General features: G+C 35.3%; 1 protein-coding gene across 4 annotated transcripts in view; it reads right to left on the bottom strand.

The window, feature by feature from the left end:
- Positions 1-17,315, bottom strand: part of trps1 (trichorhinophalangeal syndrome I) — a 278,372-nt gene extending 261,057 nt beyond the window's left edge. For 2 of the 4 annotated variants that reach the window (XM_061908574.1, XM_061908577.1), the window contains exon 1: positions 16,521-16,680. The gene's annotated coding sequence lies outside the window, so the exon portion shown is untranslated. Of the gene's footprint in view, positions 1-16,520; positions 16,681-16,974 lie in introns of those variants that run through there. The other 2 variants (XM_061908575.1, XM_061908576.1) reach the window with 2 other exon arrangements.
- Positions 17,316-17,757: the final 442 nt, after the last annotated feature.

Below are 17,757 nucleotides of genomic sequence, written 5' to 3'. Positions count from 1 at the left end.
GTTTGTATGTTGATGTTCTGTACCATTTACCATTTGGCATCAACACAATTTCACTATGAAGTATGTGGTGTGGGTCTGCTTCTTCACTCTCTTTTTTGTCAAATATTTCTTGAAGCGAACAAGGGGAATTCATGCCAATTATCTAACCAGATACATTAACTGTACATACATATATATATATATACACATATATATATATACATACATATATACACATATATATATATACATACATATATATATATATATATACATATATATATATACATACATATATATATACACATATATATATACATACATATATACACATATATATATATACATATATATATATATATATATATACATACATATATATGTATATATATATGTATATATATATACTTATATATATATATATATATACATATATTTATATATTGAGACACTAGTGATTTAGGGCTATATAAGTAAACATTGATTGATTGATTGATATATGTATATATACACATATATATATATATATATATATATATATATATGTGTGTGTATATATATTTATATATACACACACACACACATATACATATATATATATATATATATATATATATGTCTTGATTGGATTATCCAGAGAATAGTGCTCGATACCGTGGTAGAGCGCAATATGTAGGTGTGGGAAAAAAAAAAAGGCAACACCCTAAGAAAAATATTCAACAAGAACAACATTAAATTGAGCTACAGCTGTATGAACAACATGCAACAAATCATTTCAAACCACAACAAAGCAATTGCAAAAGGACTGCCTACCCCCAGACTAAACGACTCTGAAACCAATAATGAATGTAATTGTCGCAAGAAACCTGATTGCCCCCTCAACGGAAGGTGCTTACAGACATCAGTCGTTTACCAAGCAAAGGTAATACGCAAGGACATTAACACATCCGACACGTACGTAGGATTAACCGAAGGAGCGTTCAAAACAAGATGGAATAATCACAACGCCTCCTTTAGAAACCAGACTTTGCAGAATTCTACAGAACTCAGCAAACACATTTGGAACCTCAAAGACAATAATGTTGAATATTCAATAACATGGCAAATTCTTGCATCCAGCACACCTTACAACAGTGGTAATAAAAGATGCAACCTATGCTTAAAAGAGAAACTGTTTATTATATATCATCCAGATTTATCATCCCTCAACAAGCGCAGTGAAATCATTTCAACATGCCGCCACAGAAGGAAACACCTCCTAGGTAACACATGAGCCAATCACCACACCCTACGCCTGCCTGTACCCACCCACTCTGTGCTCTATATAAACCATTGTATGTGAATGCTTCCATTAAAATCTCCTGATGATTGAGGGAACCCCTCATGAAACAGATATGTAGAGATGAAGTAGTCTTGTGATTTTTTTTTCCCACACCTACATATATATATATATATATATATATATATATATATATATATATATATATATATATATATATACATACAGTGGGACAAAAAAGTATTTAGTCAGCCACCGATTGTGCAAGTTCTCCCACTTAAAATGATGACAGAGGTCTGTAATTTTTATCATAGGTACACTTCAACTGTGAGAAACAGAATGTGAAAAAGAAAATCCAGGAATTCACATTGTAGGAATTTTAAAGAATTTATTTGTAAATTATGGTGGAAAATAAGTATTTGGTTAACCATTCAAAGCTCTCACTGATGGAAGGAGGTTTTGGCTCCAAATCTCACGACACATGGCCCCATTCATTCTTTCCTAAACACGGATTATTCGTCCTTTCCCCTTAACAAAAAAACAGTCCGAAAGCATGATGTTTCCACCCCCATGCTTCACAGTAGGTGTGGTGTGATTGGGATGCAATTCAGTATTCTTCTTCCTCCAAACAGACGAGTTGAGTTTATACCAAAATGAATATTATCAATAACAGTATCAATATTAGTTATAATTTCAGCATAGCAGTGATTAAAAATCCCTCATTGACATTATCATTAGAATTTATAAAAATAAAAAAAAAGAACAATAGTGTCACAGTGGCTTACACTTACATCGCATCTCATAAGCTTGACAACACAAGGTGTCCAATATTTTCACAAAGATAAAATAAGTCATATTTTTGGTTCGTTTAATAGTTAAAACAAATTTATATTATTGCAATCAGTTGATAAAACATTGTCCCAATTATAAAAGCTTTTTTTTTACAAAAATCTACTACTCTGCTTGCATATCAGCAGACTTGGGTAGATCGTGCTGAAACCCTATGTATTAAATGAATACGGAATTGTTTTAAATCAGAAAAATATTGATATTGAATCGTGACCCCAAGAATCGATATTGAATCGAATCGTGGGACACCCAACGATTCGCAGCCCTATATGTATATATATATATATATATATATATATATATATATTACGGGTGTGGGAAAAAATCGATCCGAATACGAATCGAATCTCATTTTTTTAAAAATCCAATTTTTATTTATTTTATTTTTTTTTAATCAATCCAACAAACCACTACACAACAACACCATATCAATGCAATCCAATTCCAAAACCAAACCTGACACAGCAACACTCAGAACTGCAATAAACAGAGCAATTGAGAGGAGACACAAACACGACACAGAACAAACCAAAAGTAATGAAACAAAAATGAATATTATCAACAACAGTATTAATTATAAAAAAGAACAATAGTGTCACAGTGGCTTACACTTGCATCGCATCTCATAAGCTTGACAACACACTGTGTCCAATGTTTTCACAAAGATAAAATAAGTCATATTTTTGGTTCATTTAATAGTTAAAACAAATTTACATTATTGCAATCAGTTGATAAAACATTGTCCATTACAATTATAAAAGCTTTTTTTTTTTTTTTTAAATCTACTACTCTGCTGGCATGTCAGCAGACTGGGGTAGATCCTGATGAAATCCTATGTATTGGATGAATACAGAATTCTTTTGAATCGGAAAAATATCATTTTTGAATCGAAAATCGAAACGAAAAAAATCGATAAATTATCGAATCGTGATCCCAAGAATCGATTTTGAATCGAATCGTGGGACACCCAAAGATTCACAGCCCTAATACATATATACACACACACACACACATATACATACATACATACATACGTACATATATATATGTGTATATACACACACATATATATATATATAGAAATATATACATATATACAGGATATATTATCTATATATATATATATATATATATATATATATATATATATATATATATATATATATGTATATATACGTATATATACACATTTATTAAGTCATAGAAAGCTAATTATACAATGACATCATTCTGACCACGTCCCTAAGCACGCCCTCGACACCACAGTTTTCTTGACAATCTAGGGGAAAACTTCGGGTGGCATTTATTTTATTGCCCAAAACATGTATATCGTTTCTGATTAAACTGTAAAAAACAATTGCTAATTTACTTTTCTATTTGAAATTGAATGTATTTTTAAGTGGTTTGGTATCTAAGGGGTAAAAAGACAGACAAGCTATATCTGCCGGGATGTTACTGACGCCACGTTCCACCCAACAAATACAGGTGGTGGTCAAACTAGTGCTTTCTTTAATGGGCACGAGGCGTTATTTAGCCTTCCTTAAAGAAAACATGCCCAACGCTTGTGTTGTATTCGGCTATACGAATCGATAAAATCGCAAAAAGAATAAACGTTTATTCAGAGTTTCTTGAGAGGTAATTAAAAAGGGAGGAAGAGTGCAAGATTTTACGAAAACAATAAGAAAAGTATGCAGCACACACTCCATCCAGTCCAAGGGAGCAGAGTCAAAGAATTCATGAGTTTGCAGAAATCCCTCCGTTAAAGGTTTGTTAGCTACACTTTTTACGGTTATTATTTCCAATTTAAGTAATAACTTAATATTATTTGTATTTCTTAAACACGCTTGTTACGAGTGTTTCGAAAGGGAACAATTCGGCAAGTCTAATTAAAAGACAGCAAATGTGAGCTAAACCTAAAAGAGTTCAACGTTTTTTAAAGGCAATAATCATAAATGAAGCTTTCAGCACATACACAATGTTGACATCTATAATTATATTTTATCAAACAAAAGGAAAACACGCTACTCGTAAACAGGGCGTGCCACAGCAAGAAACATCAACAGACGCAAAGTTAAATTGTGAAATGTTACCTTACCCGAACAAAAATGAAATATGATACCAATTTCCTTGAGCTAGCCACACACAAAGAAGTTGTTGACCTCCATGCTTTTCCAAGTTACCATCTGTTTTGTCATGTAGAATGATCTCCGAAGCACAATACTTCGATATGTCTGAGAACGCGACTGACATATAATCTTTGATATCACAAATGATTTTTATCAAACATAGGGATCTACTCCATTGCAGAGTTTTATTGTTTGGTCCTAACTGCTTTTTCCAGGATGATTTAAGCCGCTTTTGTATTCCTATAGTTTGCGACGCTTGCTGTACAACAGCCATGTTAGTTAGCTTGGTTGGCCACCACTGGTTTTAACTTCCGAGAAAAGGTCAAGTGTCAAAATACAAACAATTTGTTAGGAATCGACGCATAATTCCTTACAATGACAAGCAAAGACAAGGGTTCCAAAACAATCCATCCAGCCATTGCCTATACCGCTTATAATCATACGGGTCATGGGTAGGCCGGGGCCTATCCCAGCAGGGTCACCAGTCAATCGTAGTGTTTCCAAACCATGGCTAAATTGAACAGTACCACTTTTTGAAATTAGGCAAGGAACCCAAACACTCCAATTTGTTTCTACCGCTTGTCCCTTTCATGGCTTCAAAGGATCTTCAACCTCAGCCTGCAGCTGGGAAGAGTGCCCACCCTCTGGAAGACGTCATGTATCGTTCCAGTTCCCAAAAAGAACTGCCCCAGTGAGCTGAACGACTACAGACCAGTGGCGCTCACCTCTCATCTAATGAAGACATTGGAGCGGCTATTTCTCAGCCTCCTCAGACCACAGGTGCAATATGCCCAGGACAGCCTGCAGTTTGCGTACCAGGAAGGCGTTGGTGTGGAGGATGCTATCCTTTACCTGCTGCATCGAGCCCACTCACACCTGGATAAGGGAAATGGCACTGTGAGGATCCTGTTCCTGGACTTCTTGAGTGCCTTTAATACCATCCAGCCCCGCCTCCTTCAGGACAAGCTCTACAAAATGCAAGTGGACCCCTGCCTGGTTGCCTGGATTTCGAACTACCTCACCGACAGGCCACAGTACGTCAGACTGAAGGACATCACGTCTGACACTGTGATCAGCAGAACCGGAGCACCGCAGGGAACGGTGCTGGCCCCTCTTCTCTTCACCCTGTACACCGCTGACTTCTGCTACAACTCAGACCTTTGTCACATCCAGAAGTACGCGGATGACACAGCCATCGTCGGGTGCATCAGGGACGGCAGAGAGGAGGAGTTTCGGAACCTGGTGAGGGACTTTGTTGGCTGGTGCCACACGAACGTCTTGCAGCTCAATCCGTCAAAGACCAAGGAGCTGGTCATTGACTTTGGGAGGTCGAGTCCACGGTCACAACCTATTGTGATCGAGGGAGTTGAGGTACAGACCGTGGACTCATTCAAGTACCTCGGGGTTTGGGTGGACAATAAGCTGGACTGGACTGTTAACACGGACCACCAGTACAAGAAAGGACAGAGCAGGCTGTACTTCCTCAGGAGACTGCACTCCTTCAACATTTGTAGAAAACTCCTGTGGATGTACTACCAGTCTGTGGTTGCCAGTGTTCTGTTCTACATGGTAGTGTGCTGGGGGGGCAGTACATCTAAGAAGGACAGCTCCAGACTTGAGAAACTGATCAGGCGGGCCGGTTCTACAATCGGAATGAAACTGGACTCACTGGTGACGGTGGCAGAGAAGAGGACTGTGGACAAACTAGTGAGCATCCTGGATGATGCCAGTCACCCTCTGCAAAGCGTTATCAGTAGCCAGAGGAGCCTGTTCAGTGCTAGACTGCTTCATCCCAAGTGCAGTACTAATAGACTCAAAAACTCCTTTGTCCCACACGCCATTAGACAGTACAACTCCTCTCTGGGACAGGGGACGGGGGGTATTAGGATGACAGGGGATGCAAAACATTAACAGTGCAATACGTTTTCATAACATGGTCACTACTGCCTACTTTGTCTTGTTATATTCTTATTTTACAGTTATATTGTTATTCCCATTGTTTTTATTCTTTTTGTAATATTTCTCTATTTAGTTTCCTTTTAAACCCCCATTATTTACTTTTTTTTTTAAATTGATCTCAACTCTGTACACTGCTGCTGGAATTTTAATTTTCCTGAAGGAACTCTCCTGAAGGAATCAATAAAGTACTATCCATCTATCTATCTATCTATGGTTGCTAGAGGTGCTGGAGCCTATCTTAGCTGCATGTTATATTTAAATATTCAAGAACAAAGCACATTAAAAGAAAAGATGGCTTCCACTAGACGGCTGAAAATCTAGAATGTAATATAAACCCCTAAACAGTAAAGGTCCTATCCGACAAGCTGCTACGAGACGAAGAAAGAAACACTCTTCCTGAAATAATAAGGCAGTACTTGGGAAAAATGGTCCAGTACTTTTCCTCCTTCAGCTTTTACGCCTTCCAACTCAAAGAAACTTACAATTTAAAATCACATTCGGGCCACTTACGCCTCCTGGTCAAATTTTCCGCAGTTAATTTTCACTGTCTGTCTGATGGCTTAATGTGGGAAAAAAGGTGGAGGATATTACCAACGTCCTGTAACGCAAATTCAATGCCAAAGAAGGAATGGAGCCTTTGTATGAATATCTCTATTATGCGGTTATAAAAAAAGCTATGACTTAACTTTTGACAAGTAGCTTTCTCAACTGAGGAAGGAAAAGGACGCACGCCATCACTAAAACCAATCTACATTCTCTGTTTCCTGGCAGAAGGATTATTTACTTTCTACGATCAAAGCTGGAGAAACTGTCCCCGATTTGGGATGAACCACCCAGAGAAAGCTTTTTAAAAAACAAATACATTCTCCGTAAACTAAGAACATGTGCTTGTTATCTTTAAAAAACGGACGTTAAAAAGCAAGAATAAACCAAAACAAGACTGCACTGGCCACAAAAAGACGGTGGTTGTGGTCTTTAAAGCATTAAAATATGCACTCCTTTCACTACTACAAGCAATACAAGCAACAATCTCAGCCCTGCAACACCAAAACTATGTGTCCAGGTTGTAAAATACATTGAAACAATCGCATCCTAGTATGAGCTAGCAACAGGAGCATGTTAACGGCCTAAAATAAACCGAAACAAGGCTCCACTCGACCACAAAAGGATAGTGGAATTCAAAGCATTAAGTTTGTACTCTCCACAAGAAGCAAGATTGACTCCTAGCGCTGCAACTACTATGCGGCCCAGGAAGTAAAACCCAGCAACTAACCATCCATTCAGAGTCATAATCTTTATTCTATTTTTATTAAAATAAACTGGTTTGTTCGAATTGTGTTCTTTCCTTTATTCTGTTCTTTTTAATGCAGTGCTTTGCTTGTTTTTGTAAATAAGGACGATCAATTAGCCATTGCAGAATGTTACAACCATACATTTGGCTCAAGACTTCAATGTAGTACTGTAGACTCTAAGATGCTACTTTTTTCCCACACTTTACATCCTGTGGCTTATAAAATGGTGCAGCTATTTATTTATTTTGCTGAAGTCCATATTGCAAATAATTTAGTTTTTTTATGCAAGCAAAGACACTGAAAAGGTGTGTTATTGTTTGTGTTCTAGTGCCATCTTTTAGACGAGTTTGCTCACTCCAAGTGCTGCAGTGTCCATCCAATTAGTGCTTTCAACCTGAAGTAAAAGTGTCATTCTCTCTTCTAGCCGTCCAAAACATTCCTATTCGTATGGATTCTTTATTCATCACTCCGAGCAACGTTTTACTATATAACTACAAACTGTTTATACTTACTAAACCGTCCAGTGTGTGATGTCTGTAAGAGTGTTTTCATGCATACTTGTACGTACGAGCATTGTTAGCATTAGCTAATATGCTAGCCCGTTTATGAGTGTATGCGTTAGTATTAATAACTTACAATGGGATTATTTTTGTATATTTTCAGTTTCACAAATCAACCAAGTCTTTTAAGCTGATTGAAGAGTTAGCATCCGTAGCTAGTGGGTCCATGACGGAGGCTTCTGTTTTGTTTGATCAGTCATTTTACTGCTGTGTTACAAGCACCATTTGGAAACAATGTCGGTAAATAAACATTTACAAAATCTTTCTGCGTAAATAACTCATTTCACACTGTACATACCTGCGGTTCAAAGTCTGGCGTGGCTCATATATGGAAAATATTTTTCTTTCTAAAATTTAGTGGGTGCAACTCATATACCGGTGCGCTCTGTACAGTAGTCCGGAAAATACAGTATACATAGTACAATAATAAAATACTTATCGTACAATATAAGTCTTTGTTAACATCTTAATTTCAACATCTGGGCTGCAGTTAATCTAACTGCTGCTTTTCGGTAGCATTTTTCCATCACTTGATATAACTTTATAGCAAGCGCATGCAGGAAAATGGATGTCAACAACGTAGAAGTCTGCTACTAGCAGACACGAGCATAATGGAAGCTAAACCAACAAAACCCGAAAAGGAATTGGTGCCAAAAAGGAGAGAAGAACTGTTTTATTTAGTTTTTGTTTGGATTGGAAAAAGTCAATACACCAGCTGAGCAACAGTAATCTGCAAAACATGCAAAACTACTATAGCCACTTGAAGACATGGCATGAAAAACAGTACAGAGAAAGTATTAAAATGCAACCAAGTAGTAATGTTACTTCAAAACTGAAAGTGATGAGAAGAAAAAAAACACACCAAGCGAGCCTGTCAGTTGCTGACTTTTTATGTATGAAATGTGCTTGTAAATAAAAGGAGAAAAGATAAGCAACTTTTACATTTGAAATGTGTATATATAGTTTTTAAAAAATAACAATAATAACATATAATTTAAAAAAATTATAATAATATGTATGTATACATATATATTTATTTATTTTTGTTTGTTTGTTTGTTTTGTCCACATCACGCAGCACTACCGTAGTTTTAAAAAGCAGTGGCTTTAGTACAAAAAAATAATAGTAATGTATAATAAAAATAAATAAAGAAAGAAAAATAAAAATATTATATATGTAAATATCAGGGCTGCAAATCGTTGGGTGTCCCACGATTCGATTCAATATCGATTCTTGGGGTCGCGATTCCATTATAAATCGATTTTTTCGATTCAACGCAATTCTCGATTCAAAAACGATATTTTTCCGATTCAAAACCATTCTGTATTCATTCAATACATAGGATTTCAGCAGGATCTACCACAGTCTGCTGACATGCTAGCAGAGTAGTAGATTTTTGTAAAGGACAATGTTTTATCAACTGATTGCAATAATGTAAATTTGTTTTAACTATTAAACGAACCAAAAATATGACTTATTTTATCTTTGTGAAAACATTGGACACAGTGTGTTGTCAAGCTTATGAGATGTGATGCAAGTGTAAAGCCACTGTGACACTATTTTTTTTTCTTTTTTTAAATGTCTAATGATAATGTCAATGAGGGATTTTTAATCACTGCTACGCTGAAATGATTACTAAAATTGACACTGTTGTTGATAATATTCATTTTTGATTCACTAGTTTTGGTTTGTTCTGTGTCGTGTTTGTGTCTTCTCTCAATTGTTTTGTTTATTGCAGTTCTGAGTGTTGCCGGGTCAGGTTTGGTTTTGGAATTGGATTGCATTGTGTTGGTTTTGCTGTGTAATGTTTTGTTGGATTGATTAAAAAAATTAAATAAATTTTAAAAAAATCAATTTTTTCAAAAATGAGAATCGATTCTGAATTGCACAACGTGAGAATTGCGATTCGCATTCGAATCGATTTTTTCCGATACCCCTAGTAAATATGCATAAATATATATAAGTCAATATATATAAATACATATATATATTATTTTTATTCTTTTGTCCATACCACTTTGCACTACCCTAGTTCTAAAAAGCAGTGGCTTTAGTACACAGCCCTGAAAAACTGTGACCAAATCGTCTAATTTGTTTTATTCTTGATTGAAACGAAAGAAAACTGTGCATCCCTTTTGCTCTAACTTGAGCAAGTGTATGTCATCAGAAAGCTTTTAGAAAAAGCTTTAATAAAAGTTTGGTGTCTCACAAGAGGAATACGCAAACACAACAGGCTAGGAGAACTGAGCCAACAGTTTATGTTAATTACTATAGTGAAGTGCATTTTAGAAGGCCTTTAGTTGACATGCATGTCAGTTAACGGGCAATTAGTCCAAAAAAATAATGAACCTGGATTAGGTGACACGAGGATGCTCTTCCGGATACACTGACAGGAGTGTTCGATGTAAAGGCTATGCTAAACATTCAAGGTGGAAACAAACACTGGCTATCCTAAAGAGCTCGACGAGGAAAATGTATCATCATTAGGTTTTTGCAGGATAATAATAAAAGCCACAATTTAGGACTGGTACGGGACGAGACCAAAGACAAATGCGCGGCAAAGTCACTACGGTTGTTCCACCATGTCGTACAGACACATCAAAAGGATCAATAAAACTACGGCAAGATACATTCCAGTGTTTGCGCTTGCCTTTTTGCTTCGAGTCCAAGTTTCCCTTCTTTTTCTCCCACAACACCAAAAAAACTTTCTCTTCGGCCCAGTTGCACCGCAGAGGCTTCACATCTTGCAGCCATATGAGTAATCCGTGGTTGTCTCCATCGTGTGCGCACACACACACACACAAGTGCTGTGTTCTCTATCTCTCTCACACACACACACACACACACACACATAGTATACGGGAAAGCTTTTTAAAAGTTCTATTTAAGGGTTCGTCAACGGTTTATAGGTTTAATAGTGGTTAATAACAAGGCCGTGAGACACTAATTTGACATTACACGGCGAGATGCATGTTTTTCAATATGGATTTCACTGCGACACAAACCAAAAATGTTAAATGGTTAAGCTAAAAAAGGGGAATTTTTTTAAAGAGCAGTTGTTCTCGGACAGAGCCCTGAGGAGCTAAGGCAAAAACGAAAGTATTAAATGTAATTTATTTTGTTATTCAAGAAAAATCTGAAATATACACAATTTTAATATTGAAAAACAAAAACTAAAATGAATATTCCATTTTACAGATTCATTTTGAACAAAGTAAAAGTATTTCAAAAGGAAACAAAATGTTTAAATGAATGTCTTATTTATATTTCATTAAATAAATGTGTGTATTAGTGCTATATACCCACAAATAAAAATGTTTTTTGTACTTTATAACACTTTACTATGCTTATCAAAATGTTGTGGGACTGACAAGTTAATTTATAATTCAAGAAACAAACTTCTCTACACTTTTAAATACTAATCGATATACACATATTATATACATATATTATACATACATACAGTACATATACATTAACACACACACACACATATATATATATATATATATATATATATATATATGTGTGTAAAAAAATTTTGAACTTGCATTAACGCTTACTAATCGCTGACCAATGAAATGAAATTAATTTTCTTCCAAATATCCCCTTTAATAGAAACAATCACTTCAAATGAGACTGACATATCTAAGACACAAACTTCTCTATGTTGTTTAGGGATATTTTAAGGCCATAATTAAAGTTGTTAAAACTTACTTTGTAACTAATGTTGACACATATGATGATATTGAGGTTGTCCAATGAAAACAACCTTAACTTTTTTTAAATGGACCGGACAAAAACACTGTCTGTGAGAAAGTAAAAAAAAAAAAAAGTTTAAATGAAGTTGAAAATTCAAGACACAAACTTTTTTACACTACTTTTTCTATGATTCAAGTAGCTGAAACCAAAATACTTAACTTAAACGCACATAATCGCTGTCAATTAAAAAGTGACTTCTCTTCATGCATTGAAAAACAACTCCTTTTAAAAGGACACATTAAAATTAAACTAAAAATCCAATTGAAAAACATGTCTATGCTTTTAATTGCTATTTTTCATATTTTAACTTACTTTATAACCAATTTCAACAAGTATGACAAGAAAAAACTTTTCTTCATGCAAAATCATACTAAAAAAAGTTAACAAAAAGTTTTGAAAATATTTAAAATTCAACAAATTAACTTTTCTATAGTGATACTTTTCTTGGATAAAAGGTGCTGAAACATACATGAACACACGCATAATATCAATGTCCGTTGAAAAGAATGACTCTCTTCGTTCATTGACAAAAAGCTACTTTTAAGAAGAAACAAATGTTAAATGACACTGAAAATCTAATTTACAAACTGCTCTGTGCTTTTTAGTGCTATTTTTCCATGATTAAAGTTGCTGAAACTTACTTTATAACCAATTTCAACAAATATGATGCATAATGTCAGTTTTCTTCAGCAAGCAAAAAGTTTAACTGATGCTTAAAACCCAATTAACAAACTCCTCTATGCTTTTTAAGTGTTTTGTTTCCTTTTGTTTAAATTGCCTAAATTTACTTTAGAACAAACTTATCATGCATAACGTCACTGTACAACCAGACATTTCTTCATGTATGTTCCGACTAAAATAAAAACTCTCATTAAAATGAAACTAGATATTTAAAAGAGGCTTAAAATCAACTAAATAAAAGTACCTAGTCTTTTAACAATATTTTTTCCAGAATCCAAGTTACCTAAACTTAATTTATGACCAATTCCAACAGATATGAAGCATACTGCGTCAAAGTACGACAAGACAACAACTGCCTGCATTGGACTAAAAAACTTCCATCAAAATGAAACCCAAAGTTCAAATGATCCTTAAAATCTAATTAACAAAGTTCTCTAAGCTTTATAAGTGTTACTTTTCCTTTTATTTAAATTGCCTACACTTACTTTAGAACTAACACATATCATGCATACTGTCACTGTACATCCAGACATTTATTCATGCATGATCCGACTAAAATAAAACCTCGCATAAGAAAACTAGATATTTAAAAGAGGCTTAAAATCAACTTAATAAACGTCCCTATTCTTTTAATGATATTTTTTTCCATAATCAAAGTTACCTAAACTTAATTTATGACCAATTCCAACAGATATGAAGCATACTGGGTCACAGTACGACAAAACAACTGCATGCATTGGACTAAAAAACTTCCATCAAAATGAAACCCAAAGTTTAAATGATGCTTAAAATAAAATTGACAAACTTCTCTTTGCTTTTTAAGTGTTACTTTTCCTTGTATTTAAATTGCCTAAACTTACTTCAGAACAAACACATATGATGCATACTGTCACTGTACATCCAGACATATTATATATTCATGCATGATCCGACTAAAATAAAAACTGTCATTAAATCTAACTACATATTTAAAAGAGGCTTAAAATCAACTATATAAACATCCCTATTCTTTTAATGATATTTTTCCATAATCAAAGTTACCTAAACTTAATTTATGACCAATTCCAACAGATAGGAAGCATACTACATCACAGTCCGACAAAACAACTGCATGCATTGGACTAAAAAACTTCCATCAAAACAAAACCCAAAGTTTAAATGATGCTTAAAATCAAATTAATAAACTTCTCTATGCTTCGTAAGTGTTACTTTTCCTTTTGTTTAAATTGCCTAAACTTACTTTAGAACAAACACATATCATGCATACTGTCACTGTACAACTAGACATTTCTTCATGCATGGTCAGACTCAAATAAAAACTAATTAAAAAGGAAACAAGATATTTAAAAAAGGCTTAAAATCAACTTAATAAACTTCACTATTATTTTAATGATATTTTTTCCAGAATCCAAGTTACCTAAACTTAATTTATGACCAATTCCAACAGATATGAATCATACTGCATCACAGTACGACAAGACAACAACTGCATGCATTGGACTAAAAAACTTATCTTAAAACGAAACCCAAAGTTTAAATGATGCTTAAATTCAAATTAACAAACTTCTCTATGCTGTATAAGAGTTACTTTTCCTTTTATTTAAATTGCCTAAACTTACTTTAGAACAAATACATATGATGCATACTGTCAATGTGCATCCAGACATTTATTCATGCATGATCCGACTAGAATAAAAACTCTCATTCAAATGAAACTAGATATTTAAAAGAGGCTTAAATCAACTAAATGAATGTCCATATACTTTCAATGATATTTTTTCCATAATCAAAGTTACCTAAACTTAAATTATGACCAATTCCAACAGATATGAAGCATACTGCGTCACATTACGACAAGACAACTGCGTGCATTGTACTAAAAAAACTTCCATCAAAATGAAACCAAACTTTAAATGATGCTTCAAATCAAATATACAAACTTCCCAATGCTTAATAAACACATATCATGCATACTGTCGCTGTACAAGACATTTCTTCATGTGTGATCCCACTAAAATAAAAACTTTTATTAAAAAGAAACTAGAAGTTTAAAAGACACTTAAAATCAACTTAATAAACGTTCCTATTCTTTTAATTATATTTGTTCCATAATCAAAGTTACCTAAAGTTCATTTATGACCAATTCCCACAGATTGGATGCATACTTCATGCCTTGGACTAAAAAAACTGCCATCAAAACGAATCCCAAATTATACTTAAAAATAATATAACAAACTTCTGTATGATTTTTAGAGCTATTTTTCCAAAAAGTTGCCCAAACATATTTTATAACCAATTTCAACACATACAGTCGCGGTACGACGACAAAAAAAAAAAACTTTTCTTCATGCATGATTAGAATACTCACACTCAAAAAGAAACCAGAAGTTTAAATGTGACTTAAAATCCAAGACACAAACTTAATTAAAGTTGCTGAAAAATACTTCAACTTACATGACGCAACTGTCACTCTGCAATAACAATGACATGACTTTTTCTTTATGTTTTGCACCAAGAAAAATTGAAATTGAATGTGTGTCATTGGACAGCGACAATACCGTATGAAGGTAGAATAGAATAGAATGGAATAGAATAGAAAGTACTTTATTGATCCCTGGGGGATATTCAGCACCACAGTTCGCTCACAATACACAATAATAAATAGTATAATACATAGCATATATTATAGATTTATATAATATATGAATAATATAAATATATTCTACATATATTCTACATTTAAGTGCAGTCAAGATATCAGATTGTTCCTAAAACTGCAGTCCACTGTTCACTTTTTTTACACAACTGGAGGTTATCTGTTGAATAAGTGTGTGGTTCTGATTTTTTAAAGGGGGTGAAAGAACTGTGGTGGATTGTGTAGAAAAAAAAAAGCTTCCTCGCCAGTGTGTGCCTCATTGTACTGGCCTCACATACTCGGCTCTCCCCACAGAGTTGTCATGCCTACCCTTGGCTCCCTTATCTCAAAGGAACATCACACTTTTTCTTACCCACAGAGATGGAGGAAAAGGGGGGGATTAGTGAGTGAGGGGCTTGCGGTAATGTTGATTGCAAGCATCTCTAGCAGTGGTTCTCAAATGGGGGTACGCGTACCCCTGGGGGTACTTGAAGGTATGCCAAGGGGTACGTGAGATTTTTTAAAATATTAAAAAAATAAAAAATAAAAAAATCCTTTATAAATATATGTATTGAATAATACTTCAACAAAATATGAATTTAAGTTAATAAACTGTGAAAACTAATTCAACAATACAATATTCAGTGTTGACAGCTAGATTTTTTTGTGGACATGTATAAATATTGATGTAAAAGATTTCTTTTTTTCTAAAGAAATTTTTAGAATTAAGTTCATGAATCCAGATGGATCTCTATTACAATCCCCAAAGAAGGCACTTTAAGTTGATGATTACTTCTATGTGTAGAAATCTTTATTTATAATTGAATCACATGTTTATTTTTCAAGAAGTTTTTCGGTATTTTTATCTTTTTTTCCAAATAGTTCAGCAATATTATACACTGTTATACAATTTAATAAATCAGAAACTGATGACATAGTGCTGTATTTTACTTCGTTATCTCTTTTTTTCAACCAAAAATGCTTTGCTCTGATAAGGGGGTACTTGAATTTAAACAAATGTTCACAGGGGGTACTTGAATTTAAACAAATGTTCACAGGGGGTACTTCACTGAAAAAAGGTTGAGAACCACTGATCTACAGTGCTAAGTTGCAAACAAGTAATCAACAAATTATCAGGACGAGAAGTTTCTCTTTCAAGCTGTGTTTAAGAAGGGGGGTGTGCATGCATGCATGAATGCATGCATGCATGCACAACCCCCTTCTTAAAAGCTTGCAAACAATAAAAGGAGGTACAAAACTGCGCCATATCTAGATCAAACTAAAAAAAAAAAAAATCAGTCCAGCAGCGGCATCGCAAGACGAACCAAAAAAAAAAGTTGTGAAAGCACAGCGAAGAAGTGGCGACAAGTTGAAGGAGGGAGACAAGAAGGAACCTACTTGAGGCGACACCGCCAACGTCTCGCTTTTGCGGGCTCACAACTCACTTTGCGCACCACCGGGATTGAGGTCCAACCTCCACGAGCAGAGCCCCGATTTTGTGCAAGTCCCGAGCTCGAGTGTGAGCTGCCATGTGAATTCAAAGCTGCACTCTTCCTCATTTCCTTTCCCCTCCCTCCCTCCTTCCTTCCTCCTCCTACTCCTCCTCCTCCTCCCTCATCCAGCAGCTCTGGCTGCGGTTACATAAGACGTCAAGCAGCCACCGGTTGTCGTAAAAGCGGCGAACACAGCTAGGATTGTGTGCCCCCCCCCCCCCATCCCACCCAACCAAGCCCCCTCACCCCCAAAAACCGGTGCCTCTTTTTTTGCTTTTTTCATCTCATTCAAACACCCAAGCAAGAAGCGAGCGATAACCTCATTTGGCGGTTAACCGTTTTCCGTGTGCGTTTCCTACCTGTTGATCACAGACGAGCTAGCTCCGTGCTAGCACGCTAAAGATGGAGGCTAAAGCTCTTTGTTGTTGTCGCGCACAAGTTGACTATCTCTTTGGCAGCAAACACAAATGGAGTTGTTCATTCACTACACAAAGCAGCGACCGGAAGAGAGGCGGGTTTTGAAGGCTGTCGTTCAGCCGAACATCCCCCTTACTCGGCCATCAAAGAGCTGAGGGTTAGGTAAGCGAGGGAGCTCCCGGGTTGTTGTGACTATTGTTGTTATTTAGTTGACAGAGCTGTTGTCGCTTTGCAGTGACAGGACATCTCTTGGCTCTTACGTCACAGTCGGAAGACAACACACACACAGCTGCGGCTCTATTAATATCAAGAAGGAGACGTCCCGAGAAATCTTAAAGTGACACACACACACACTTTTACAACTTTTGTTAACCTTCCTACTAGGGCTGGGCGATATTGCCTTTTTTTAATATCGCGATAACTTTAGGCCATATAGCGATATACGATATATATTACGATATTTTGCCGTGGCCTTGAATAATCCTATCCAATCCACTTTATTTATATAAATTAAATAAATTAAATAAATGGGTTGTACTTGTATAGCGCTTTTCTACCTTCAAGGTACTCAAAGCGCTTTGACACTACTTCCACATTCACCCATTCACACACACATTCACACACTGATGGAGGGAGCTGCCATGCACGGCGCTAACCAGCACCCACCAAGAGCAAGGGTGAAGTGTCTTGCTCAGGACACAACGGACGTGACGAAGTTGGTACTA

Source organism: Nerophis ophidion, linkage group LG08 (genome assembly GCF_033978795.1).
Source record: "Nerophis ophidion isolate RoL-2023_Sa linkage group LG08, RoL_Noph_v1.0, whole genome shotgun sequence".
Taxonomy (NCBI): Eukaryota; Metazoa; Chordata; class Actinopteri; order Syngnathiformes; family Syngnathidae; genus Nerophis; species Nerophis ophidion.
This window is presented reverse-complemented; position numbering and strand designations above follow the sequence as displayed.